The following is an 11,370-nucleotide window of genomic DNA, read 5'->3' as shown; positions in this document are numbered from 1 at the left end:
GGTGACACGCGCAAAATGGATGACACTTTGTGCCCGAGTCCCCGGGACCCAACCACAAACGCCTCACTGCTGCCGGCTTGTTCGTTAGTTTGGGTTCGTGTTTCGCCCCAAGTAAAGTAGGGCGAAGAATGAAAAGCAAACAAGTCGCGTCGGGTCGGGTCAGTCCGCGGGCCCTTGCGTCGGCCGATAGTTGGCCGGTTGACCGTTTTGCCAGCTTCCTCCTCCGGCGCAAGGACGGCGATGCCAGTGGGAAAAAAAACGAAACACGGTCATCCCATCAAGCCATTCCATCTTGAACACGGGTTTAACCTTAAACGTAAACAAAACCACGTTTGTCTGGTTCGTTTATGGCGCGCCGCGTGAGTGCCGTACCGAACGAGTGAGTGATGGCCGAACCGGATCCTGCGAACCCACACACTTCGGCCCCGGGAGCTTCCCGGGCCGAAGTTCCCGTTCGTCGAATCAGCTGTCGCGCGTTCCGTTTGGGGTGAGTTCCGTGCGCCCGCCCGAAGCAGGATCTTTGCGCTGCGAGCAGTAACTCAGTTGTCCGTTGTCAAGCGTTCGCGATGGTTGCTGTGCTCTGAAGCTCGGTGCATCATCTAGCAAGCTGTTCGTAGCAACGTGTCGCGCAAAACGAAACCTAAAAACCTCTCGCCAGAGTCCCGCCCGGTGAACCGGGAATGGTGATGGATGGCTTAGTGTGGTTTTATTTTTTTTTTTGTTAAATTTCGTGAATGAGCATCGGGATGGAACGGAGCGGTGCGTCACGTCAGTCGGCATGACAATTTTTCTAATTATCCCGGTGTGAAAGGTGAGGCGAGAAAAATAAGAAAAATAAAACGGTGTGGAAAAGAAGAAAAAAGTACGCCACCCGAAGGCCACTGCTTTTTGAATGAGCGGACGGTGAAGGCACCGCCGTCGAGCGTAGGATTAGAGCGCGATTTCAAAGTGTGTTGTGTGTGGGCCGAGCCGAGCCGACGAGTGCGCCGGTACGGTGAATAATGATCCCTATATGTCCTGGGCGGTTGGCAGAGGATTATCTTGTTTCGTAAATGGTGGCACCTTTTCGGATACCAAAGCTCTGATAATGTGCCTTACCTGCGCTGTGCATATGAGAGTGTGTGGTGAACATAAAATTAGTGTCGTTTGTTTTTTGTTTTTCGCGTTATCCCCAGCTCAAACTGCTGGCTGTTAGTAATTGTTTCTCTTTTATCTGACAAAATCTAAATCATATGCCGTACCGTTGGCTGGGCCACATTGTTCAAACGGTGTAACCAAATGCCCGTCTCATCGAACATCGAAAGGTGTTGTAATCTCGGTGCTCGAGGCACCCCGGGAAGCGATGGGATTTAAAGGACGATTAGAAATTCATACCGTCGCATTGGGATGGCACTAAACATGGCCGCATCAGCCGCAAGGGTCGTCGTCGCTCTGCGCTGGGACATTAGAGTGCCGTCTCGATGCTTAACTGCAGTCGGTCTTTGTGCGTGTATCCGTTGCCATGGAGAGCATAACGTCCAGCAAATAATCTGTGTGCTGTGAGTGCGACGAGCATGGATAGAAGGAGAGAAAGAGAGAGAGAAAGAGTAATCGTTTTGTCGCATTTTGCATGTTCGCCGTTTATTGGCATTCTCCGGGGTACCGGTGCGCCATTGGTAGTGTTCGACGATCGCTGTTGCAGCAACGATTTTCCTCCGTTTCGTTGGCTGCGTGCTTATTTTCTTCGGCATTTTTTTTTATTGCAGTGCATAAATCGTGAAGCCTGCAAACGTTAGCGTCTGTCCCGTCTGCCAGATGGCGTACAGGGTGGTTACGATGTGACACCGAAAGTACCGATATAGATCTGCTCGAAGGTGTGCCAACGCACGCCGCCGTCGATCTTTAGTGCACAGTGGTGACGCGATTCCGGTGAATGGTGAATTTTAATGGCAAACAACAGTGGATGATTAATTGAAAAAATACAGTGACAGCAAAAAAGTAATATTAAAGCCGAGGCCTCACGGCGAGGATGGAGCACAAACCGGTCACACACCCTGCGGTGCTGTTGCAGTGGGCGTATAGTCGCTCCGGGAGCCTGACACTTGCGTGAATATACCTGGCCGTCCGGGAATCCGCTGTCCGCTGGTTTTTGCGGCTCACTGGCACGTCTGTTACGGTAATTGACAATTTGCGTTGCGGTCGGCAGAGCAGAGCCGTTGAGCTACTCCCTGGCGCGGCAAACATCCGGTTGACCGAAAGCCGGGCCAAAAGCCTTCCCCGGCTGGATTTCGATACACAAAAAAGTGGAACCAGATACGTGCAGAGGTTGGAGTTCGGGTTTGTGTTTTTTCCGGCGGTGCGCCGGGGAAAATATTATCGATACACTGGATAGCAGCTGGCCTCAGGTATGTTGAATCAACCGCCTTGTGCACACACAGGGCGCAATAATTCATAGGGCAAATGTTTTCACTGTTCGACAAATTCCGGATCGTTTCATTTCCGAAATAATAACCAGCGGTTTGGTAACCGATTCCCGGTGGCAAACGGACTACACAGGGAAGAGGGCAGAAAAGGAGTAAAAAAACAGAAAAACTATGTTTAATTTTGTATAAAGATTCCCAGTTCAACGTTTGGTCTAAGCCTTTACTTTTCTAATCTAATCTAACGCTGGCACGTTTCGGAAATATCATATCAATTGCATTAAAAGGAAAGTGTTTTCGTAATGTCGTCCCCATGGGCATATCGCTGGCATCAGTTGCAAGCGCAAGACTGGTCGACTGTTGTACACAGCGTTTCATAGGGAGATACAACATTTCGGTGAAAACATCGAGTCGACCCCCGGGAGATCGAAATTGTGCTTGTTTTCGATGCATGTATCTCCGGTAATGGATTCTGGCCCTGCCTGTCAACACACAAAGTACTGTACCCGTGTGTCGGCGACGTCTTCGGTGAGCCAGCTGGTTGCAGAGTGTGTCCAGCAGAATGGAACGACTAACTCGTCCCCGTAATCGCCTGTCACTGAACGTGACAAAATTTATTGATCACCACCACCGAACGCTTCGGCTAGCTAGTGCGTTGGATGAATTATGTAAAAATACTTCGCAAAACCATACACTTCGGATGCGGGCCGGATCGATGGACCGGATCAGACTAAAGTGGGATTGGGGATTAATACAGATGGAAGCTCCGGAGCTCCGGATATGCCTGGATCATGTGTTGGCAAGGTGATGAACCGTGTGCCTGATGCTACTTTGCGATTGATAGCAACACGTGTGTGTCCAGCATGTTCCAAGAATGGCAAGAATGGGAAGCATTTAAAAAGGTGCCACGTTGCCACTACGTGGCAAGCAAAACGACCGCAATAGTTTAACATGATAAACGCTCCGTTTCACAAAGGAATTGGACAACGCATAGCTTCAAAGGATCGTTTATACGTCACCAACAGTGAAATCATTTGCATAAAACTGGGCTTTGAAAAAGCACAAATAGAAATATTTGAACGTTTATTTACAATGTCGTGCACAATTAGTGCCACTCGTCATTACGCAGCTGTCAGAGTTAGAATAATTCCAGCGAGCCACTTTTGATCATACATTTTTCATACAATGCCTGTCGGTCTTTTCAATTAATATTGACATATTAATTTGCATAATTGTTCACTGCCAGATAGGCCCTGATTCTATGCAGCCCAGGTGGTCATTACCGCTGTGAAGGTGACCAGTTCCGGCCTGCAACATTGTTTCATCTTTTAATTGGTCGTGTGAATAATTTATGAACCAGTCATTTACGGCTGTGATTCCCCTCGAGTGTAGCCGTCGCGTGTGGCCAGGTGTTTTGTGTCCGAATGACGGAGTTTCTGCAATGTGAGATTTTTTTTGCTTCTTCTAAATCACTGTTTCAGCTTAATTACTGATGCGGGACAAACTACAGTAGGTTCGTTTGCGGGCCCGTCGAGTTGACTGTCTCCCATCATTCGCACTGCACTGCCCGGTGCCGGATGCCGGCACAGGAAATAGGGACTTTTCCGAGTGTTTCGTCTGAAGTGGCCGATCCCGGGACACAGATTTCACCCGGACGGCCGGCCGGCCGGCGACGGAACGGTTAACCGCAAGCGAAAGAATCATAAATATTTATTGGAAAATTTAAGCCACCCGCTCGGCGGTGCGATAGCGTTGGCGGATCCTTTGGCGAAATTGTGCCATCGAGTCGGGCGGGTCGGGTTGCCCGGTGGACGGTACGCCAGGCAGCGTTTACGGCGATGAAGCCATAAAGTCGGTGAAAACTTTTCGCGCTGCGGGCGTGCCATCCGATCTTTATGACTCGGAAGTATTCTGATAGTCCCGGCCGCGGCCGCGCGACAACGCGTATGAATCAAGTTTAGAGATGGCCCCATCAACCGATTGGCCGGTTGGACCGGACCGGTGGGTGGGTTTTAGAAGAATAATGAACTTGAGCTAACTGGCGCTCTTGGGGCTGCCAGAGGTGACAGCATAATCGTAAATAATAATACATTTTCATGCAGCGTAACAAATTGATTTTGCCCCAACACCCAACACCGTCCCATTAACTCGAACGATAACGATGCGTTTTTGATTACTCGTTTTACGAGGGCAGGGCAATAAAGATAATCAACTTTTGATTTATTTCTAAATGAAGAGTCCCCAATTGTCCCCCGGGCCGCGAGGGTTGGCGAAAGAAATATTGTAAATTAAATTGCACGCGATTGTTGCACAGTTCTCCGGCATAGCTAATGGTGCTCGAGCGTGGAGAGTGGCTGATCCATTTGCCGGCAGCTGGCTAATGATCAAATATTAGGCATTTCACTTTCACCTAGACACTCACTTATGGCAACCAAAAGGAGCGCCTTGCACAGGCTGCATACGATACCGCGGGTTGGTGGCAGCTGAGATGAAATGCTCGCTGAATTAATAATGCGCCCCGAGCGAATCTGACTCGCTCGTGTCGTTGGTGGGTGATGGTTTTAATTTTCACATTTGCCGCCCCTCTTTTTCTGGTCCGTCGGCGTCGTGCGGCACCAACCTGGAAGCCCACCAGTGTTGCGTCTCCTCGTCGGAGCGGGTCCCGGTGGAAATCTTAAAAGGTAAAATGGATCCACCTAATCAAATTTGGTCCGCGGAACCCTTCGCCAGCGGAGAGAAGGCGCGACTAAGAAGACAAACAAAAGCAGCCCAAAACCGGCAAGCCGGTGGCGTTGGCATTTGGTGGCGCCGAGCCAAGAGAGTGTTAAATTTGGAAACCAATTCTGGAGCGAAAAACACCGGGCGCCTCCATTGCGCCCGGAGTGCCACCAGGCGCCTCCATCGCGGGCCAGCCCTGTCGGTGACACTTTGCGTTTGCGTTCCCGACTCGAGCACCGACCCGAAACGGGTGTACTTTACACTTAAGATAATGCAGACAATGTATATCCGCTTGCGTTTTTATCACCTCGTCATACTCATTCGGCCGCGCATCAATTTCGGGCAGCATTAACATTGCACTTCATCGAGTTTATGGAGCGCGTGGGCCCAGAATCGGAACTGTTACTATTGGCCGCGGAGAAGGTTCATGTTCAGGCAGCAGGTTCGCGAACCAGCGCACCAGGTTTATCGTCGATTTTTACGATTACGAGCTAGCGTGTTGCGCGTGTCGGTTGAAGCGATCGAAGCGATGTCTTCATTCCGGGGCAGGCTCCGTTTTACGCGGTGAAGACGTTCCGATTTGGCCTTTTTTTGTGTCGGAGAAAACGGAGCCCTCGGCAATGAAAGAAACGTGCGACGCTTTACTTGCAAGCCCCGCCGAGGGGATGATGGATGCCGTGCCGTAGCACGACCGGGCTTCAATTACGTCGCATTCTTGGCGTGGCGTGTTTTTTGTCGGTGCGCTACGTCTGAAAAAATATTATTGTTTCGTTTGATGATGCTTCTAGCCAGGGTGCGCCATCCTTGTGCTGCTCCATTTACACCGACCCGCTGGTTTGTTGGTGGGCACGAAATGAAATTTCCGTCTCCTCCACGGCGATCCCGATGCCGGAGGCCTCTTTCACACCGTCTGCTGCGTCGCGTGGAGCTTAGTTGGGAGTGGTCCGCTTTTTGTTTTGCCACCCACATCACTCGAAACGCTTCATGCGTTCACAAAATGTGCCCGCGGAAAATGCTTTACATTCTTTGGTCCTGCTCCTGCTGCGCCCCGTCACATTTGACAGGCATGTGAAGCATTTCGTCAACAACAACAACAACAGGCTGAAGTAGTAACGAATGGGGCCCGGTTTGAGGGTTCAAAGGTGAAATGCGATGTGGGCAGTGGGGTCTTGAGTGTGTGTGTGTTTTTTTTCGGCTTCCTTTTCCTTCACTTAACGCATTCCGCTGGGCACCGGACCACTCGGGTGCCGCGTTGTCGTCGTTAATATTAATAGCGTGTTTATAAATTGAGTTTTAAGCAAAGCGTGACATTCCGTGTGTCCGGTGGCCGTCGGGCCTTCGCTTACGCTTTCCGCCCAATTATGCTTCACCCGCAGCGGGTCGTTTCACGCCAGCTTTTGCTCCTTTCGGATGCCGTTTCATGTTTTGTCGGGTCGCGTTGCGTCATGCACCCGCTTGACCGTTGCTTCCGGAGAGTTTTCGCGGAGATCACCGCAAAAGCCGGCTAACCATCGCACGGCACGTAGCGGAAAATGAGATTAGCGATTAGCTTATGGCACCCGGTTCGGGGTTGAGGGGTCGGTATAAAAATGGTCCCATTCAAGGAATAAGCAACGATTCACGTTTCGCGGAACCGGCATCAATTTGCTTAGAAACACCGGACGACGTTTCAAATGGCGAGCTTTTCTGGCGTGTGTCCTTCGAGACGTGCAAAACGACGTGAAACACCCATAGCTGTCGGTCGGTCGGTCGGTGGCGTGCCGGAAATCGATATCGTGACTTGAAACTTTCACCACTTACTGGTGGCTTTTTCCCAGGCCCGGAAATGGATCGTCTACTGCGGTATGCCTCAAGGCCAATCCGAATCGTTTGGAGTGGGCCCGAGCCTGGCTGGAATTTCCCTTCCTCCCTTTTTTTGCCGCATTCATCGTTTGTCAAGCAAATCGAAGAATGTGATTCACACTCTTTCACCGCCCGCTCCACCGGGTAGTTTCGTGGGAAAACGGAGTCATGTTGGGGTTTGTCGCAAACATTAGCACCGCCGGAGAAGGTGAACGAATCGTAAGGAACCGTATGTAAGACCCGTGTTGGTTGTTGCGGTCGGGGAATCGCCGGGGATCGGAGCGAGAGAGAATTTAAATTTCGCCCCCAGCGAGGCCTCTCTTCTAGCGTTCGGGGCCATACTGTTCACGGGACTGGTGAACCTTTTCTGTGCCACCGGCGGGGAGGGGCCCAAGAGCACATCATGGGACCGTGATACGCTACGCTTCGGTGGTTTGTCGATTGCAGTTCGGTGATGCTCGGTTGTCGAAAGTGTCATAAAACCATGGGCCCCACTTTTCGGTACCGCCCAACCAATACTCTTCAGAGCTGGCTCAACGTTGGATGGTGCTTCTCCCTTTTCTTTTTCTCAGCAGTTTGCGGAGGTGGCCATTTTCCTCAGGTTCACCGGAAAGTGCTCTGTCTGCCGGTAAATGTTGCGCTGCGCGGGTGTGCAGCTGATAAGCGCCACGGCGTAGAGTGGAACGGCGAAACGTTACGTGGTCGTTCGGTGCCGAGGTTTGTGCGCCGTTGAGGTAACGCAGGTTCGTTCCACTGTGTCTTCTGGGTAATTTTGGGCACCCGATTGGAATACTCCGGGACAGGGCTCCGTAAGTGTCTGTTGAATTGGGTGAGCCTTCACTGTTTATGACCGAACGCCAACGTGGGGCGTATTTGCTTTGGTTGCAGTGGTTTATTTGGATTTCAAGAAAAACAATTTCGAAAGTTCCCTAATGTGTTAGCAAACATGTCGCACACTGTGTGGGCCGTTCTGTGCTTTACAGCTGACAGTTTACTGACATTAATCGATCGACCGCAAAGATGGCGAACACAATTTGGTGGATGCAGTTTTTCGTGCCCGACTAAAGGCCGCCCCGTTCAGCGTTTGGTTTGCTGAATTATTTATGCGATCCCGCTCGTTAATTACACAGATTGTGCACCTGATTATCATGTTGATTAACGGCAGCTTGCGGGAACGTTGGCAGATGTTTTCGCTCCGGCCCAGCTGCTGCGGTTGTGCTTTCCTCCGATCGATCGTCAACCTCGAGCCTCGAAGTGCCGTTGAGCAGAGCTAAGCTGTTCGTGAAAAGCGGAGCCATCGATGATTGCTTCGCTCGTCTCCGACCGACGGAGTAGTTATTTTCGAGGGCTCATCTGGACGACATTTTGATGAAAATGAACTCACCTGCGGCGGACCGAGTTCTTGTCTGTCTACACCGTCGCCGGTGCGTACTGGCTGAGGATAGCACAGTATTAAAAGTTTGCCCATTGAAACACGTCCCGGGGTGGCAGTTGAGAACAGACGTCTGGGAGCGTGCTTCTGAGACCGAGAAAGAAAACCAGACACTCCCGGGGCGCCCGCCGGCAGACTCACCAGGTGTGAAATGTGTACCACTTATAAGGTTTGCCGTTAATTGAAATAAGTCTTGCGCGCGCGTTCGTCGTAACTACTGTGGCTGGTGAAGTGACTCCCAGCCCGACCAAACAACGTACGACGTTGGTTGACTGTGGGAAGGAGCCACTTTGTTGGTATAATTTTTCTCCGCTTTTCGTGTGCTTTGCAGCACCGGATGCCGGTCAATCAAAGCTTAATTAAACTCACTTTCTTTTGCGAAGTGAAGCGAACGTCGCCAAAAGCACTTGAGTGGCCGAAAGCGTGCACGGTGTAATGGAATTTCAGCGGTCCTCGATCCGTAGGCCGACCGACCGGTTTGCCCACCTGTTTGCCATTAGCATTTTCTTTCGCTACCGCTTTCGGCAAAGCGTGTTTTAATGCCCAAAAAGGTAAAAACCCACCAATATTTTATAGTTAAGTGGTGCACTTGGTAGCACGGTACGCTATAATTTGTTCCGTAAATCTTGAACACTCGTTTGTGCGGAAAGGAAACCCCTTAGGAAACTGGGCAGAGAGTAGGTAAAAAATGGAAAATAAATGCAAATCAATTCACTACCGTCAAAGTTGCGCGCTTCTGCCGGTTGCGGTGGGTTCGTTCTTTGGTTGCCCCGAAAGGCTTCACCTTCCGGGGTGGAACCAATAATTAGAAGTCTCCCGTCCAAGGTTAATCTGCGTTCCGGGCTGAACGCTGCTGGTGTGGTGCAGCTCAGGACACGGGCAAATTATACATAAACATTATACTCCACGCCGCGGTGCTTCATAAAGCACCGGAGACGATCCGTAGCCGAAGCCCGTGGCTCCGGCCAAGTATGTCGGCTTAGGCGCCGGCCAGGATGAAGATGTTGAGTGGCGAAAATAAAAAGCAAAGTACCGCCGCCCGTACCCCGCCGATACGGGCTGGACAAAAGCGTCAGCCATGAACTATCACTCGTCCCGGAGGCGGCCCCGAAAAGGATGCTGCGCTCGCTTAACATAATCGGCTTTGAAGCAGCGGCTCTGAAAAGAAATAGTTGAATGGAAGTGAAGGAGGTTTCGCTCTCCTTCACTCCCTATCTCCTGTGCCGGGGTCGTTTAGGTTGGGCCAGGACCGTGGGCCAGCGCAGTGCGGAGCGCGGAAAAAGTGATTATGTGAAATTAAATTTTGTGTCAGCAAATATGCTAAGTTTGCTGCGCTGCTGGGAGGTTGTTGCATAATCGGTTCGTGGCCGGTCGACTTTGAAGAACCCGCCCGATGGTGCCCGCGATGCCTGTGGCAGTGGCGTTGCACCGAGCAACCTGTTATGCACAGGACCGGGTCTTAAGGCAATTTGGTTGGACCTCCACCACCCTTGGTTAACGAGAAATTGGATCTGATAAATGCGTTCCTTTGCCGATGCCGTTGATACATTTTAAAGCAGACACACTTTTGGTTCTGCTGAAGAGAGCGACGGAACAAACCAATAATTATTTACACAGGAAATTCCTTGGTTTTCCAAACGTTTAAACGCCGGGCCCGGGTTCATTTATATTGCTGGCTCATTTTGCAAACGGAAATTTTGGTCAGAAAGGTCCACTCATTTCCTCCGAACCTCCGATTGGGGCACGTTCCGTGCGTTCCGCTCAGTGGTGAAATGTTGGCCGTACCGGGTAGTAAAATAAAACTTTCCCAAAACGGTCACTGATGGTAATGATATTAAAAGTGAAAGAGTCACAAAAAAAAAAACAGCAACAGCAAGCGCAGAAAAAAAGTCACTTCTGTCGTAGCCTTGACTCGACGCGTTTGGTAAGTTTCAAATCCCACCGACCACCGGCGGCCATTGCGAATGCTTCCGGTAATGACCGAGCATCAAGTGATGGGACTGTTTGGAAGAAAAGGAAGCGAAATTCTTTCCCAAACAACCCTAAACGATACCGTCCGCCGGGGTGGGGCGTGAACAGCAGAGCAGTGAATGTGGACATAAAGGAAGAAGCAACATTAAACACTGGGAAAAAAAATCAACAACCGGTAAAGGTTTATTTGAGTTAAGCTGCAGTAATTGCGGGAACAAATTCAAAGTGGAGAGCACCGAAGTTGCGCCCGCCGCCGCCGCCGCCGCCCTTGCTCCCATTTCGGAGGAATCCAATGAAAAGGCTGCGGTTTTTCCAAAAGTTTTCCAGTAAAACTGTAACCGAGAAGGTCGAGGTCGGGTCTGGTGTACTACAGTTCCGGTTTTCGCAAACGGAGTTCACAGGCATTTGTGGGCAATTTGTTTTGTGCAAATTAGTAAATATGTGGGTCGTTTTTTGTTTTGTTTCGCTTGTTGCTGCCGAACGGTTAGGTCACCTGCACCCTTCACTGGGGATCGTATCGTATGGAGAAAAAGAAACGCTCCGTTCGAAAACTCCGTTCCGTTGGCCTCTTTTGGAGCGCACGGCAAACACACGGCATTTGATGTTAATTTAATTTTCAAGCACTTCCGGTTCGCTGACGGCGCCGCCACCGTGAGCGAACGTTTGATTTTTGGAAACAGTTTTTTTTTGCCAACCCATTACGCCCGGTGGTCCCGCATATATGTTGAGTCCGCTTTCTGGTCCGCCTTGCACTTGAGCATTTTACTCCGACCGAGAAGGTGGGAATCAGCAAAAGCAGTCAAGGAACAAGGGTCTGGTAGGGTTTGCCCTTAAACCCACCCGTAAAGACCGAGCGTCCGAATGGCTTCGGTTTGGTGCAATAAAATGCATCATAAATTTCCCAATATCTTCACCCAAATGAATCATATCGTCCGAACGGACCGGACCGCCGGAAGTCTTGATTTGCGTTCGCGTCTCGCGCGCGCGCGCTCGTAAGGAGGGTCCGAA

At 50.7% G+C, this 11,370-nt stretch overlaps 1 protein-coding gene across 1 annotated transcript in view; it reads left to right on the top strand.

Annotated features, from left to right (window-relative positions):
- The first annotated feature begins 2,207 nt into the window (after nt 1-2,207).
- Nucleotides 2,208-11,370, top strand: part of LOC128275607 (zwei Ig domain protein zig-8-like) — a 54,055-nt gene continuing 44,892 nt past the window's right edge. The window contains exon 1 of the mRNA XM_053014168.1: nt 2,208-2,384. The gene's annotated coding sequence lies outside the window, so the exon portion shown is untranslated. The remainder of the gene's footprint in view (nt 2,385-11,370) is intronic.

The sequence above is a fragment of the Anopheles cruzii genome, chromosome 3 (assembly GCF_943734635.1).
Source record: "Anopheles cruzii chromosome 3, idAnoCruzAS_RS32_06, whole genome shotgun sequence".
Classification (NCBI taxonomy): domain Eukaryota; kingdom Metazoa; phylum Arthropoda; class Insecta; order Diptera; family Culicidae; genus Anopheles; species Anopheles cruzii.
The sequence above is the reverse complement of the archived record's forward strand: the minus strand, read 5'-3'. Positions and strand labels throughout refer to the sequence as shown.